Below are 18,238 nucleotides of genomic sequence, written 5' to 3' on the forward strand. Positions count from 1 at the left end.
TCCGTAACACATAACGGAGTGAAAATAGCCATAGTATACGGACTTCATAGTGGTTAAATCTCCAATGGAAGACACCATTCTAATAGCGTACATAGCCGAGCTTAATTTTTTTAGGGTCTGTTGTACATGGATGGACCAGTTCATTTTGCTATCAATATGTACTCCAAGAAATTTAGACACATCCATTCTTTCTATTGGTTGGTTTCCACATATTACATTTATTTCTCTCACTTTTTTGTTTTTGTATGGAACTGGATAAAACTTGTCTTACTTGAGTTTAGAGAGAGACCATTAACACTGAACCAGTTAATCACTTCAGAGAGTATGTTGTTAACTGACCCCTCAAAATTAACATCTGATTTTCCACTCATGAAGATGGTGGTATCGTCAGCAAAAAGAGTAAATTTGCAAGGCATGCTTGCACACAATGGTAAGTCATTTATAAACATCAAAAACAACAGTGGCCCCAGAATTGAGCTTTGAGGTACACCACAACTAATAGAAGTCCATTCAGACTGTGCAGAGGTATCCCTTGACTCATCTGAGCTGTTTAAAATTACCTTCTGTTTTCTTTCCTGAAGATAAGAATGCAGCCAGTTACCTGCAACACCCCTTATTCCAAGTAGTGTGGCTTTCTGCATGAGAATGTGGTGATCTACACAATCAAATGCCTATGACAAGTCGCAGAAAACACGAATTCCTATCATTTTTGATTTAGACATTCAAGTACTTGTTTTATAAGTACATACACTGCATCCTCAGTTGAACAGCCCCTTTGAAGGCCACACTGGTTCTTGTTGATAAGTCTGTTCATTGTGAGGTGTTCAGTAATTTTATTGTGCATTAATTTTTCTAGAATTTTAGAGAAGGCTGTTAACAGTGAAATAGGGCGGTAGTTAGTGAGCTCAGCTCTATCACCCTTCTTGTGTAGGGGCTTCACAATGGCATACTTGAGTCTTTCAGGAAAAAGGCCTTGTTGAAATGAAGCATCAAAAATATGGCACATAATATCACTAATCCATTTTCATGAAAATTTCAATAAATTATTGGATACATTATCTACTCCTGCAGAGTTCTTAGACTTTAAAGACCAGGTGACTCTTTGAATTTCCTCTACAGTGATAGGATTAATGTACATTTCTGGTATTATGTTGGAGTATGCATCCTGACGCAAAGTCACAGCTTCCTCAACAGAGGGCCTACAGCCAATGTGTTGGGTTACTGACAGGAAATACTTGTTAAAAATTTCAGCCATACTTTTTTGATTTTATATTAAGTTATCCCCATGCCTGATTTTTAGGTCATCTGTGACACTTGTTTTTGTCTTTGTCTCACTTTTTATAATGTCCCAAATTGTTTTCATTCTTCTTTATTCTTAGATTTATCTATTTTCTCCTTATAGAAAAGGACTTTTGGCTTCTGTATTACTTTCTTTAAAATTTTACAGTACAATCTATAATGATTCCATTTTTGTGTATCATTAGTTGTTCTGATTTTAGCATAAATTTCTCTCTTAGTTCTGCATGACTGTTTAATACCTTCTGTGATCCGAGGCTAACTTACGGAATTTGGATTAATATTTTTGACCCATTTCTTTGGAAAGGATTCTTCGAAAAGGGCAGAAAAATCACTTATAAAATAGTTAAATTTGTCATTAGCATTATCAATGTTGTAAATAAAGGACCAGTCCATTAGCTGCAACTTACAGTTGAAGGATTCTTTTGCCTCTTTGTTCATTATTCTTATACATTTCCACTGGGGAGATAGTTTAACAAGAGGGTTAACAATGTGAAGAGTGATTAATTGACCATCATGGTCTGTGAGACCATTTATAACCTGTTTTACATTAACGTTCTGGTATCTACTTACATTTAAAAATACATTGTTTATCATAGTTTGGGAATCTGGTGTGATTCTAGTGGGAAAATTGATTACTGAATTCAGATTACAAGTGGACATCACATTCTGGAAGTTACTTCTATTGTTATTATCAGTCATACACTCTACATTAAAATCACCTAAGGCTACAATATCCTTTGTTTTTGAAAATAAAACTGACAATACCTGGTCCATGAGACTAAAAAACATTTTTATATTTACTGATGGTGCCCTGTAAACAGCCAGGACTATTAATGAATTGAGATTAGTTTTTATTTCAGTAGCACATGCTTCAAAATGTTGGTCCATACAGTATTTCGTAATGTCAATTCCTTTGTAGTCAAAATTTTCCTTGACATATATTGCCACTCCCCCCATTTCTTTATTTACTCTACAGTATTGGGTTGCTAAGTTGTAACTTGGTAAAAAGGGCACGATGCAGTTGCTAGTAACATGGTGCTCAGTGAAGCACAATATCTGGGCATTATTTATACAGTCTTTCACATTAATGTTGATAAGCAATTGGTCTATTTTGTTAGGGAGGGTTCTCACATTCTGATGAAAAATTGATAACCCTACCTTCTTTACTTTATCAGTGCTGTTATTTCTTGACTGAGATTCCAGAGGAGTCTGCCTAAAGTCATATGGTAGTAAACATTTGACATTGTTTAGGGTATTGGCTTTTTCTCCTTCAGGTCTGCACATAAAAAATCATTGAAACGGGAAGGCGGCATTACATTTCTTCCACTAGACACTATTCTATCTGTTGTAGTTGACTTCTCATTTGTGGTTGCTGGTGATACTATTGGCTGCCTGGGTGATTCTGTCATCGCTGCGACTGATGCTCCTGTTAATGTAGCTTTTGTTGACTTCACCTTTTCAGGTAGACCTACTGCTTCTGTCACTGTTCTCTCTGTTGGCATGTTAGCAGGAGTTGTATTTACAGCACCATTGCTTTTGAAGTGGTAATCAACTGACACTGATAGCTGATCGACTGTTATCTTGCAAACTGCCTGTTTGCCTTTTTTAATTTCGAAATTTACGCCGGAAGTAGTCATCAGATCGTGTCTGTGAGGTATTCCAGTTACAATTAGAATGCTCTCTCTTGCAGAATGTAAAACTTGCTTCAGGTTACTGATAGCAGATGCTACTTCATTACTATAAACATCATTGGCTCCCCCAATCAACACAATACTTCTGTTTTTGTTTTCCAAATATTCCTGGTCAATACTTTTGATAACTTCCTTCATGGGTGCCCCAGGTTTAACAAAGCCACATGCTTTCACATTGAGTTCATAAAGAAATATTTCTGAGAGATTTCGTCCACGAATGTCAGAGTAAATAACTATTTCTTCACTTTTACCAAACATCTGCGACTTCTTACACTTTTCTTGGGCTAAATTGTTCACTTCAGATTTTTCTACAGCTGTGGTGTTTGCATCTGGATGTAAGTTCTCACAGCTAGCACAACTTAAGTAGTCTGGAGATCGACTTTTTAGAGCATCATCATTGTATAAGCGTTTCTTATATTGGCTGTTTTTCTTCTCTAGTTCCTCATATCTGTTATGTAAAGCGCACATTTCACTTAAAAGCACTGCAATTACGTCGTCTTTACTGTCTCTCTTGTGTATACTGAGAGCAAGATTTGCATCGATACATTGCGAACAAAGCCATGTCTTTAGATTCGGATTGATGTTTACGCAGTTAAAATGGTACACAGTTCTGCAATTCACGCACATTATACCTTTTACAGCACGCTTCTGACAATGGCATACCTTCGAGATCGGTGGAACTTCATGAATCGCACGTCACTTTATTTCGCTCTGTGGAACTCAAACGTGTAACATTTTGTAATGGATGCCATCAAACTACATTCAGAACAGTGGAAATTAAAATGTCCTGTGGTGCCTCTACTGCTCCCAGTCAGCCGGTTTGACAACATAGCCCGTTTTAAAAACTCACAATAAATACTGGATGGGATTATTTGTAACCGGGAGAGCAGGAACTCTTCAGAAAACTTGCACTCTTTATTGCCTGGTAGCTAATAACTTGATGTTTTGTGTGACATAAAATGAACTACAGGATAAGACAATAGACAAGCAAGACAGTGCACATTTCTTCAATCCGCAAGTCCGTGCACTGCTTATCTCATTAACCTTAGTACAGCTTTACATGACGTACTTTCCTTTTAGGAAAGAATCTATTAGCTCAAAGTTCGTCAAACATTTTGCTACACGAAAAAACCAAATGTCGTCGTCTAAAGGCGGGTCTACACTGAGCGCGCCGTGCCGCGCTGCGCAGTCTACCGGCTGTTGTCGGTACATCAAAGGAAGTGGCGCGTTTGCGCACGCTCAGTTTAGACCGGGCTTCGGCTCGCTCCATCTTGAGACCACGCGCACGCTCCAACTGGAACATAGGCGCGCCTCGGAGCGGCGCAGCGGGCCGCGGACAGAGCACTTCTCTCTGTTTCAGCTGTGCGCGGGCTGCAGCAGCGCGGCGCAGCACGGCGCGGCGCGCTCAGTGTGGACCCATCATAATACTGAAAAAGCTATTAATACGAATAATACCCCAAGACTGGCGTGGTTTCTCGATCTGATTGTGCCTATTTTGTCAGTGTCTGCTAGATACACGAAATAGGTCTGCCTAATATTGCAGCAATTGTAACACACACCAAATAAACGACACTGTTTTGGCATAAATGATCATTTTTATAACACGACAGAATATAAACACGAAGTAGAAATATCAAATGCTTATTAGGCCTACTACAAGCAAAAAGTTTCATGTTAGGAAATAGTTTCACATTTCATTCATACGCTCTAGCTTCTGAAGCATGAGACTGAAAAGTCTTAGCACGAAATTTTTATATAAATTTGGAATCGTCATGATCTTCCATAATTTGTGTGATGACCACATTTCCTCTCCTTCCTCATTCTAACAAACAATCTTGCATCCATAACTCATTAAACTGCTAGTTCAGAAATATCCATGCCTGCCTGCATTTGCTTTCTTTGGAATTGTAGTTATTGTATTCATCCTGAAGTCTGGGGGTATTTTGCCTGTCTCATACATCTTGCACACCAATGGATGACTTTTGTCTTCGCTGGCTCTCCCAAGTTATCAGCAATTCTGAAGGAATGTCATCTACTCCTGGGGTCTTGTTTCAACTTAGATCTTTCGGATATTTGTCAAATTCTTTTCGCAGAATCACATCCCCAATCACACCTTCATCTACATCCCCTTCCCTTTCTGTAATATTGCTTTCAAGTTCATCTCCATTGCGTTGACTTCTTCCATCTTTCAGCTTTCCCTTCTTTGCTTAGGACTGGTTTACTATGTGAACTCAATTTTCTAGCTTTTTGCATTTACTCCAGTTTTAATCTACAGTTCAACATCCAGTAAACTGTAGTCAGAGCCCTCACCAGCATCGGGAAATATTTTGCAATTTAAAATCTGGTTCCGAAATCTCTGTCTTGCTATTACGTAATCAATCTGAAACCTTCTGGTATCTCCAGGCCTCTTCCACTTGTGCAACCTTCCTTCATGATTCTTAAACAAAGTATTAGCAATGATTAAATTATGCTCTGTGCAAAATTCTACCAGGCTGCTTCCTCTTTCATTCCTTTTCCCCAGTCCATATTAACTTACTACAAGGGTTGGAACTTAAGTGGTGGCAACTATTTATTCACAACCGATACAAAAGAGTTACACGTTTGCACCTGTTACTGTCCTTCAAAGTAGTTACCAGCTTTGTGTAGAATCCGTTGCCTGTGATGTGGGAGGTGTAGTATACAGTTAGCAGAGCCTGTTCTGTTGATGGTGCAAATGGAGCGGTATACTGCCTGTCGAATCTCTGGAACATTTCTGAAGTGAATGCCATGAAGTGGTTCCTTCATCTTCGGAATCAAATCAAAGTCACAAGGTCTTAAGTTGTATTACTGTTCATTTTTGGAGCATCACCTGCGACCAGCTTTGTGAAAGAAGCTGCAACACTTTCTGTGCAACCCATGACAATGCGTGGGTGCACACAGCGCAAGCTGTGGTTGCTATGTTCGGTCCTTGGGACTGGGAAGTACTGTACCATCCACCATACACCCCAGAATTAAGTCCTTGTGATGTTGATTTGATTCCAAAGATGAAGGAACAAGTTTGTGGCATTCACTTCAGAACTGTTCCAGAGATTCGACAAGCAGTAGACCGTTCCATTTGCACTGTCAACAGAACAGGCTCTACGAACGGTTTACTACGCCTTCCACATCGCTGGCAACGGGTTCTACACAATGCTGCTGACTACTTTGAAGGACAGTAACAGGTGCAAACATGTAACTCTTTTGGATCAGTTGTGAATAAATACACTACTGTCCATTAAAATTGCTGCACCAAGAAGAAATGCAGCTGATAAACGGGTATTCATTGGACAAATATATTATACTAGAACTGACATGTGATTACATTTTCACACAATTTGGGTGCATAGATCCTGAGAAATCAGTACCCAGAACAACCATCTCTGGCTGTAATAACGGCCTTGATACACCTGGGCATTGGGTCAAACAGAGCTTGGCAGGCATGTACAGGTACAGCTGCCCATGCAGTTTCAACACGATGCCACAGTTCATTAAGAGTAGTGATTGGCGTATTGTGATGAGCCAGTTGCTCGGCCACCATTGACAAGACGTTTTCAATTGGTGAGAGATATGGAGAATGTGCTGGCCAGAGCAGCAGTTAAACATTTTCTGTATCCAGAAAGGCCTGCACAGGACCTGCAACATGCGGTCATGCATTATACTGCTGAAATGTAGGGTTTCGCAGAGATCGAATGAGGGGTAGAGTCACGGGTCGTAACACATCTGAAATGTAATGTCCACTGTTCAAAGTGCTGTCAACGCGAACAAGAAGTGACTGAGACGTGTAACCAATGCCACCCCGTACCATCAGGCCGGGTGATACGCCAGTATGAGAATGATGAATACACGCTTCCAATGTGCATTCACCGCGATGTCGCCAAACATGGATGCGACCATCATGATGCTGTAACAGAACCAGGATTCATCCGAAAAAGTGACATTTTTTGAGTACACCATAGCAGGTGCTCCTGTCTGTGATGCAGCACCAAGGGTAACAGCAGCCATGTGTCTGAGCTGATAGTCCATGTTGCTGCAAATGTCGTCGAACTGTTCATGCAGATGGTGGTTGTCTTACAATGCCTGTCATCTCGACTGCTAGTGATACGAGGCCATTGGGATCCAGCACGGCGTTCCGTATTAGCCTCCTGAACCCACCGATTCCATATTCTGCTAACAGTCATTGGATCTCGAAACGCGAGCAGCAATGTCGCGATACGATAAACCACAATCATGATAGGCTACAATCTGACCTTTATCAAAGTCAGAAACATGATGGTACGCATTTCTCCTCCTTACATGAGGCATCACAACGACGTTTCACCAGGCAAAGCTGGTCAACTGCTGTTTGTGTATGAGAAATCGGTTGGAAACTTTCCTCATGTCAGTACGTTGTACGTGCCGCCACAGGTACCAACCTTGTGTGAATGCTTTGAAAAGCTAATCATTTGCATATCACAGCATCATCTTCCTGTTGGTTAAATTTCACATCTGTAGCATGTCATCTTTGTGGTGTAGCAATTTTAATGGCCAGTAGTGTAGTTGCCACTATTTAAGTTCCAACCCTTGTAATTTTCCTTGTCATCTTCTTTCTGCCATTGAACTCCAGCCCCCATCACAATTAAATTTTCATCTCCCTTAACCATATGAATAATTTCTTTTATCTCATCATACATTTATACAATCTCTTGATCAGTGGAGCTAGTTGGGATATAAATTTTTAGTACTGTAGTGGGTGTGCGCTTCATGTCTATCCTGACCACGATAATGTGTTCATTATGTTGTTCATAGTAGCTTACCTGCATTTAACCTACTGCAGTTAGTTGATTTTGTATTTGTAACCCTGCACTCACCTGACCAAAAGTCCTGTTCCTCCTGCCACCGAACTTCACTAATTCCCACTATATCTAACTTTAACACATCCATTTCCCTTTTTAAATTTTCTAACCTATCTGCCCGATTAAGGGATATGACATTACACACTCCAATCTGTATAACATCAGTTTTGTTTCTCCTGATAACGACATTCTTCCGAGTAGTCCCTACCTGGAGATCCAAATAGGGGACAATTTTATCTCTGGAATATTTTATCCAATTGGATGCCATCTTCATTTAAGCACATAATACAGCTGCATGCCCTCGGGTAAAATTATGGCTGAAGTTTCCCCTTGCTTTCAGCCATTTGCAGAACCAGCGCAGCAAAACTGATTTGGTTGATGTTCCAAGGCCAGATCAGTCAATCATCCAGACTGTTGCCCCTGTAACTACTGAGAAGGCTGCTGCCCCTCTTCTGGAACCACATGTTTGTCCGGCCTCTCAACAGCTACCCCTCTGTTGTGGTTGTACCAATGGTATCGCTGAAGCACGCAAGCCACCCCACCCACGGCAAGGTCCATAGTTTGTGGGAGGAAATAATAGGGTAACTTAGTTTCTATATGGCTTCTATTAAAAAAAGGACTAATAGTGCACCCAGATGGAAGAAAGGTAGAAACATGAAACTTTGCAAATAATTACGGTAAGCAAATGATCCACATTTGATGCCAATGTCCATGCCTACAGACCCTGCAGTGGTGCTGCAATTGGGCCGGTGGCCCTATTTAAATAATGCATAGTGAACAAGTCATTCCTGTAAGGATCACATCCCGACTTAAGGAGGACATTAGTCCGTCGAGAACACCAGGTAGATGTGTTAGATGACATTTCTCACAGTTAAGCCAGTTTGAGAGGGGACCAATCATCAGCATGAAATCTACAGGCTGACAGACACACCACGTTGCTTGCTAAGTTGATTGTTCAGTGTGTTTCGTCAAGACAATGTTGGGAGCAGTGGACAGGAGACGGCACCCACGTGCAACATACCAGGCCTTGAGCGATGAGTGAAAGGACGTCACAAGAGGACTGAAGGAGCCAGCAATAAGCCATCAGAGATCCTACAGTGACTCACTTAATGATACTAGCAGATTTCAGGGTGCCAGCTCTTCCACAAACAGTTTCCAAACACCTTGAGATGGAAACCTGTAATCTAGGCACCCTTGTTGGATACTACCATTAACACTGAGACACTAGCATACCTGCCTACAGTGGTGTCAAGATAGAACAATGTGGACTGCCAAAGATTGGCAAAATGTAGTGTTCTGTGATGAATCCCAATTTGTTTTGGAGGTAGATGATAAAGGCATCTGGGTGTGGAACCAACCTCGTGAACAGTACAGTTCCACCCATGCTATCATGCACCACACCACCCACACAGCTGATGTAATGGCCTGGGGGGTTATAGTCTATGATAGCTGCCCCCTCGTAATTGTGGTATGTGGAATCTTAACAGGTCAGCATTTTGTTGATGACAATATTCAATGCCATGTCGAACCTCTCCAACATGGTCTACCTGGGGCACTGGTCCAGCAAGATAAAGCTCATCTGCAAAAAGCTCTAGTTGCTCAAGACTACCTACATTATGATCCAGCTCCTCTGAAACACCAGATACTGCCGTGTCACTCTATAAGTGATTTGGAGGTGGCTGTTCAAGTGCTTAGGATGCATATTCTCACAGGATGGCAACATAGTGAAAGAACTGGAAGCGAGGTGTAGCAAAGCTAATGCAGTGAGTGCTCAGCTATGATCTACTCTCTTCTGCAAGAAGGAAGCCAGTACCAAGACTAAGTTATCTGTGCACCGTTCAATCTTTCGACCAACTTTGTTGTACGCGAGCTAAAGCTGGGTGGATTCAGGGTACCTTATCAATAAGGTTGAGGTTACGGATATGAAAGTAGTTAGGATGATTGCAGGTACTAGTAGATGGGCAGGAGGGTCATGTTACATGCATGGGAGAAGCAAGATTACCCAAGAGACTCATGGGTTCAGCAGTAGAGGGTAGGAGGAGTCAGGGCAAACCCAGGAGACGGTACCTGGATTCGGTTAAGAATGATTTTGAAGTAATAGGCTTAACATCAGAAGAGGCACCAATGTTAGCACGGAATAGGGGATCATGGAGGAATTTTATAAGGGGGACTATGCTCCAGACTGAACGCTGAAAGGCATTATCAGTCTTAAATGATGTTCAAGATTTGTGGGGCAATCTGCCTGAGGACAACATCAGACATATAATCAACTCGATGCTGGACCATGTTGTGGTATTTATTGCAGCAAAGGTAGTCCAATGCATATTAATGTTGCACTGTATTTGCCTTCTTGTACTCACTGTATGTGTCTACTTGTCTTGATTTTGTGATCAACTGCATCTATATCTGTATCATTATGTCAAATGAATTATTTTGATCCGATGCTCCCCTGTTGGTGTACTATTTTCAATGTTCCTGGGTGCTTAATAAGAACAACTGTGGAAAAAATACTGATCCCTGTGATACATCTGCAGCCAAGTCTTCTCTATTCGGAAGGTGCCCAGTTTAATGACGTGAAACTACAGATTTTTTTTATTAGTTATGTAGAATGAGATACAGTTACCAGCAAGATTACTGAAACCATAATATTTGAGGTTTTTTTTTGAGGGGGTGAAGTGGTCAGTTCTACACTTCTGAACATTTAACACAAGCTGCCAATTTTTGCACCTCTTTGAAATCATATCAAGGACTGACTGAATATTTATGCAGCTTCTTTCGGGCAGTAGCTCATTATAGATAACTGCATTATCTGCGAAAAGCCTGATTTTGCTACTAACATTATCTGCAGGGTCATTAATACACTACGTGAACAGCAAGGATCCCAAACACAATGCCCTGGGGCACAACCTAAGTTACTTCTACATCTGATGATGGCCCTCCATGCAAGATAACATGTTGCATCCTTCCTAAACAGGAATCCTCAATCCAGTCACAAATTTCATCCGACACCCCTTACTGTTGTACTTTCGACAATAAGCATAGTTGTGGTACCGAGGCAAACATTTTTTTTGAAAATCAAGAAATACTGCATATGACTGCCTTGATCCATGGCTTTCAGAATGTCATGTGAGAAAAGTTAGAGATGTGTTTCACGTTATCTATGTCTCTGAAATCCTTGCTGGTTGGAATGGAGGAGGTCATTCTGTTTGAGATACTTCATTATGCTTGAGCTCAGAATGTGTTCTACAAGAAATGGATGTTGAGGATACTGGATGGTAGTTTTGTGGATCACTTCAGCTGCCCTTCCTGTAGATAGGTGTGACCTATGGTTTCTTCCTGCTATTGAGCAGCCCTCCCGACTCCATCATGGGTTCAACAATAGATTATAATTAACTCAGCCATATTGCGGGGCCTGGCAAGAGTTTCGTCAGGCCCTGGGGCTTTGTTCAATTTTAAAGATTTCAGCTGTTACTCAACACTATTGCCACTAATGTCGGGGCAATACTCCTGGGTATTTCTTTGTAAAGGTTCATTTGAAAGCAGTCAAATTTCTACTTTTGCTTTGCTACTGTCAATTTCAGTTCCTGCCTTGTCCATGAGTGGCTGGATCTTAGACTTTAAATATTTCCAGAATTTCTTGGCTTTGGCAAAAATCTTTTCACAAATTTTTGCTACGGTAGTCATTGAAGGCTTCACAAATAGCTCTCTTGACATCCAAATGCATTTCAATCAACATTCTCTATCTACAGATCTATGCTTTGTTTTATATCTATTATGCAGTAATCTCTCTTTCTTTATAAGTTTCTTTACAGTGACTGTGTACCACAGAGGATCTCTCCAGCACTAATTATTCTATTCTTCATATCAGCAAAAATGTTTTCACAAGGTGCACAGTTATACACTTTACACAATATTTTTTTCTACTCATTACTATTGAATAAACATTTTATTTACTTTTGTTGCACTTCCCCAGAAGATAACACAGAGTGAAAAAACGTAAAATGAGTCAACAGTCTCAAGTGTCTTCAGATGAAAACAATGAGAGATGCTTCTGAAGGCAAAGCATGCTGAACTGAATTTCTTGGTTGGCTTACCTGTATGTAGACAACAAATTTTTAACTCGTTATTCAATTAGATACCAACAAATTTTACTTAGGATGTTTTATTTTAACACTTATCATGTTGTTCCTTATAAAATCCGATCACTCAACTAGACTTTTTTTCAGGACAAGCTTTGAGATTTCTTCCTCATATATTAAAAAAAACAGAACTTATTGCAGTGGAGGGTACAAACACCATGGAGATTGCTCAGAATTCTCTATTATTCATCAAAATGTGTTTCCATGAAAATAAAGTACAGCAATTTGAACCTGAATTGCAGTCTTTGAGTACAGAGCACTGATATAGAGATGATGAATTACTGCATATAGTGGTATCAACATATGAATGTGCAAGTTGCCACTGTAGAACTATCTTAAATGGTGGGTATCAATTTTTAACATCAGAGGTGGCACACACACATCTGAAAGTTAGAGAAGATCTGATCATGATTACTGTAGATAAACATTTTGAAATGTCAAATGTTGAACTAATAAAGTTGGATATTAAAAAGAAGTTAATCATTCTGTGTGTAAAAGGGGTAGAAGTATGAAACCGGAATTTGGTTGCAATAATTACATGTCTGTATTTTAAAACTGATAAACAATATTTTATTCAAAATAATCTCCATCACTATTTATACATTTCTCCCACCTCTCCAGCAGGCTATGAATGCCATACCAAAATACAGTTCTTCTTTCGAAGTGAACCAGTCAGCAAGCCATTTTCCAAAATTTTCGTACGAATAGAAGTGTTGTTCAGTGTCAGGTTCTCCCAGTGGTGCAAACAGATGATAATCGGATGGAGCCAAGTCTGGAGAATAAATCACATGCCCTTATATTTCCCAACCGAGTGTCTCAAGTATTTCCGTGTCCATTTTGCTGTGTGTGAGGGGGCGTTATCATGGAGAACTATGACTTTGTGTTGCCTTTTACCATATCCTGGTCATTTTTCACATAATAATTGATTTAAACCGATCATTTGCTGTTGGTGACTATCAGTGTTAACGGTTGCACCAGGTTTTAGCAGCTCATAACAGATGACACCCTTCTGATCCCACCAAACACAGAGCATAGTCTTCTTTCCAAAGTAATTTAGTCTTGGAGTGGATGCTGATGGTTTGTCTGGATTCACCGATGATTTACGATGCTTAGGATTCTCAAAAATATTGATTTATCATAACCTGTCACTATTCGATGGAGAGATGACTTTCTTTTGTATCTGGCGAGCAGCGTTTCACAAGGGGTCTTTCAATTTGCTTGCTGCCTTTCATTCAGTTCATGCGGAACCCATTTTCCCACTTTCTGCACTTTACCCATAGCTTTTAACCAAAGAGAAATGGCTTTCTGCTTCACATTCAATTGTTCCCCAAGTTCCTGTTGAGTTTGAGTATAACCTTCATCCAATAAGGCATGCAATTCGTTGTCTTCACACTTTTTCGGTGGTTTCCTGTACTCATCATTTCTCATGTCAAAATCACCATTTTTGAATTTTTTGAACCACTCAAAACACACTGTTTCCTCAAGAGCATGTTCATCGAGAGCTTCGGCAACCATTCAATGTGATTCTGTAGCAGTTATCTCGAAATTATAACAGAAAACCAATATTGTCCGCATGTTTACAGGTTTGAAACATATACCGAAGTGCAGAACTTGGGTTACTGTGTGTTGACATTCATTGTGAGCCATTATATGAAGCAACTGGCACTGTAGACGTGGTCTCAAAGGCCCTACACTGATGGCTAGCACCATCTATACGGAAATTCCAGTTTCCTGCTTCTCCACCTGGTATGTACTGTTCACCTGCTAGTATTGTTAACATTTTCTATAACAAATTAACTTAAGTCCAGGAAAGAGTCTCAACCTGCAAAACTAACATAATAATACATAAAGACATGACGGTGAATTTTGTGATAAGTTCCTAAATGTTTTGAGCACTTTTGGCATGGCATAAATGGTGAACACTGCTACAAGGGAATCAAACAGCTGAGTGTCAGTTTTAGACCATTTAGCTACAGATATTGATATGGAAAATTGTAAGTATTTATTAGATATTTTGGCCTTTTGGATCATTACTGATGATAAAGCTAAAGACCTAAAGTTGGAAAAATGTGGAAAACTGCAGTTGTACAAAAGAGTCTTCTCGGAATGTAAAATGTGTAATTTTTTTTGGGCATCAGCAAATCAAACTTGGATGAACTATATATGGAACATAATGTAGATGCTAGGCTCTCTAAATTCTGCACATTCTTTAAATTAATTTTTGAGGAGAAGATTCCAAAAGCAGACATTTATACAGCTGCTGCTAAGGAAAATGGATGGATAATTGCTTGTATTTTGAAAGTACTACACTAATCCACAGTTCATACAGGGTACAGGCAAAACATTGTGAGCACCTGTACTTGCTTGGGTATGGTTTATTAATAAGGGATTGGAACCCCATTTGCCTGTAATAGACCTGCGATTCTTCTTGGAATACTGGCATATAATGACTGGAGAGTCTCCAGTGGAATGTTACACCACTCTTTGATCAGAACCTTTTCTAACCCCAGTAGTGATGAGGGAGGCGGAAATCTGCTCCGCAGTCTGCACTTCAATATCGTCCACAATGGTTTGATAACGTTCAAGTTTGGGGAATGTGCTGGCAAGGGAAGACGTAGCAGTTCAGTTGCGCACTCCTCATACCACGATTGTACTGTTCTGGCTCTGTGAATGGGTGCATTCTCATCCTGCCATAAGGCATTATTGTTGGGGAACAACATTTGAATCATGGGGTGCACCTGATCACGTAAACTGTTCACATATAATCGTTGGCTGTAATACGGCCTTTGAGAGTAATTATGGGACCAGCAGTATACTATGAAATGGCTGCCCACATCACACTTACACCTGTTGGAATCATGCAGTCATGATTGTAGGCTTATTTTGGTGTTCTCCAGACATAAACCCGTCCCAAAGTTGAAAATAACGGAAACATCGACTTGTCAGACCATACGATGTGTTTCCACTGATCAGCCCTCCAGGATTTATGCTCATGACACCATGTTTTATGCTTCATTGTGTTGGTTGTTCTCAGTAATGGTTTCAGTATAGCAGCTTGTCCAGGAATATTCACTTTACAGAGCTGTTGGCACACGGTGTCAATAGATACGGGGTTTCGAAGATGGCCATTGAGCTTTGCAGTCACTATAGCCACTGTAATTTTTGACAATTTGTGTTAGTGTATGATTCTCTCTGTCATTTAGTTTTGATTTGAGCCCACTATTACGTTTACACGATGATATCTTTCCATGTTTTGTGTAGGCTGTCATGACTGTTGAAACAGTCGCTCTTGAAACATTCAATAAGTTGGCTGTCTTGGTTATTGATGCTCCAGCTAATCAGGCCTGCACAACCTGCCCTCTTTGGAACTCTGTTATGTCTTTCATTGCAAGTTGACCTCGGCCTCTGAATGCAAATACGAATTGTGTACTCCTTGTTAACATCCTGCACTGATGCTTAGTCCGTACTGAACACGCACAGTCCAACACGACACATGCCTTACTTCTACTGTTGACCTTCAAACAAAACTATCCCATTACTACCACTGTTCACAATATTTTGCCTACCCCATGTAGATTACTATCATAAGTATGAAAAAATATGTAGGGGGTACATTTTTTGTAGTAAATTTAATGTAATTTATTTTTTTACTGAGACACATTTTCACTACAGGCTGCAGTTGTTGAGTAATTCAAGAAACACATACAAAAGTATCCAAGTATCCTTCATATGCACTTTCCCCCTCCCCTTCCCCGATCAGGATTTTTGGTTTGTTGTTCATCGCAGTCCCCCTCTACCACTGTGCAAAAATTTGCAAGTAGATGAATCATTTCTCAGATTCAACCTTATCTGACCTACACCGTCTGGGCAAACTCACTGCTGGTTTGGTTGTGCACTTCAGCAGCGACGTTTGTGTAAATTTTTCCTCGCAACTGTGCAAATTTCAACAGCATAAAATTAACAATTAAAATATTTTCGTTGTCTGCTCTTTTTACTACAAAACTACTGTGGTTGTAAGGGCTGTTTTTATTGAAATGTAAATGTAATCAGTTTTTGCATAACTCTTACCAAAGTCTTTATCCTTTCATTACCATCACAGGGACATTTTAATTACTAATGTTAATGAAACAGCCAACTAAGATGGTGGGGCATAATAACCCAGTCAATAAAGAACACAAAAGTTGAATTTAGGAGATAATTCACGTAGTCACAGGCATAGTCCACATCATTTCAGGCAGACTAGGAAAAAATCTTACCTTCATAGTCTCAGATGTTATTGAATTGAGCTTATGTTAAAATTAAGGCCTAATTAAGGAACACATATTTTTTTTGTTTTCTCCTAAAAAATTTCTGCTCCAAGATACAGCCCTCCAAAGATGACACCGCGCATACCATTTTGAAGATGCTAATTTTGAAAAAATTTTAAATTGCCATATCCCTGGAACAGTTTTAGGTATTTTGTTGTTTTTTTTATTTGAAAGATAATTGCTTTATGATTACAAAGAAATCCTCCATTTGGACTTACCTGTCAAAGTTCTTTTACTATAGCATTCTGTACATTTTTTAAAAATTCATGGATTTTTTTTCCAAAAACGCCAATCCATAAAATTATGATTTTTTTTTCTGTTGATTAGTTCCATATAGTTCTACATTCCCTGAAAAGGAGAGCTTCCACTTTTAGGTTGAACAGTTTTTATAAACAATTGAAACATTTCCCAAATATAATACCTGTTACATTACCACATTCTACGTAACATGCTCATAAAAATCAAAACCTAGCCTTATTTAATATAATTTTAGTTTTAAAGATGAGACTTATTTTTCAAGCATTTTAAATGGTTCCAAAATGTCTGTGAAAGGTCTAAAGACAAAGGTTTGAATTTATACAACTTCTGTGCACTCTATTTTGTACTGAAATTAGCCAGTCAATGAACTAAAAATTTGTCGAACTGCTTCAGTATCTTCCTTTGATATAAAGTGATGCCTTTGTGTTGAACCAATAGAAACTGGAAACCTTGTGAACAGGAATTCAGCACTGATGGCATTGTTGCTGTCCTTCAGCTCGAAACCTATCTACAGTGGTTGGTCGATGTGTTAGCATGAAGTTCACTACAATTTCATTTAACTCTTAACTAGTGTCTACAATCTTTGTAATCCACCAGTCACAGTCACACACACACTCCACAAACACCCCCCTTCTCAGGTTGTGAATCTGCTGTTTCTTGCTCTTTAAAGTGCATGCAATAAGTGTTCGCCCATCACTTTCAGTCCAAAAATGTGTCTTCTGAATTCCTTTCACAGTAGTAGTTTGTTTGGACCATTCTTCTTTTTTCTGCTCATGGAATTCGTTGATTTTTGTCTTTGAACAAAAAAATTAGGGCTGTAGATGGGATTTCATGACTCTCGTAAAATCCTCAGTATTCTGAATGATAGCTGTATTCGGTCTGAAAAGATTACGTTTGGTAATTTCAGCAGGCCTCCTACGCCATCACAAGGCCCCTTCCTGTGATCAGTAGCACTGTATACGCAGTCAGTTGGCACAAGCGACTTACTCAATACAAACAGCTGGTAACAATTTTTAAAACGACTAAGAGCACCGTCAGAAATAATGATGATCTTCTCTGCCCCTGTTTGCAGTTGAAGAATTGTGTGCATTGCTAGCATAGCATGAGCTGAGTTATGTCCTGTGTCATCACTTATGACTGCAACACTTGAGGTCTTGTTATGAAAATATGTCACTCCTGTAAAAATTGAAACCTGGTCATTACTCCAATGATACCCTTGTACTTCTTGTGGGCTAATTACAGACCAGTTCTCAGAAAAACCACAGTGAAGCACTAAACATAGATCATCAGCTTGTACACACCCTTTCACTTCTGCAATGGGTTGTTGCAATTTCTTCAGATACTGCTGTGTTACTGGTTTCACAGACCAGTTACCAAGTTCATCAATGAAACCGTGAAAGGCAGCAGTTTTCTTAACAAGTTTATTTTCCTCCCATGTCGCATATGCAATTTCGGCACAGTTATCTGCTATGTCTTCCGGCCAAGTATCTGTAAAGACAGCCCTCCCTTTCCAGGGCAGTCACCACATTTTTTAAACAAAATGTTTCACTTTACATCACAGACTACTGATGACATCACACGCCCAACCAATGTGTCATATGTCACGTACTCCAGTAACTTCTTCAAAGTTACCACACCAAGTTCAAAATTGGTGCAGTACACACATAAACAGACATCTCTAAGAGGGTGTGGAA

At 39.7% G+C, this 18,238-nt stretch overlaps 1 protein-coding gene across 3 annotated transcripts in view; it reads right to left on the bottom strand.

Moving 5' to 3' along the window:
- The window catches only part of LOC126358586 (multiple inositol polyphosphate phosphatase 1), a 208,564-nt gene that overhangs the window by 154,653 nt on the left and 35,673 nt on the right, over positions 1-18,238 (bottom strand). The window contains exons 2-3 of one of the 3 annotated variants that reach the window (XM_050007562.1): positions 16,505-16,634; positions 16,236-16,417 (exon numbers count right to left, since the gene is read on the bottom strand). The exons of 1 other annotated variant lie outside the window; for it this stretch is intronic. The gene's annotated coding sequence lies outside the window, so the exon portion shown is untranslated. The remainder of the gene's footprint in view (positions 1-16,235; positions 16,418-16,504; positions 16,635-18,238) is intronic. One more of the 3 variants, XM_050007563.1, reaches the window with a different exon arrangement.

Source organism: Schistocerca gregaria, chromosome 1, assembly GCF_023897955.1.
Source record: "Schistocerca gregaria isolate iqSchGreg1 chromosome 1, iqSchGreg1.2, whole genome shotgun sequence".
In the NCBI taxonomy this organism is placed as follows: domain Eukaryota; kingdom Metazoa; phylum Arthropoda; class Insecta; order Orthoptera; family Acrididae; genus Schistocerca; species Schistocerca gregaria.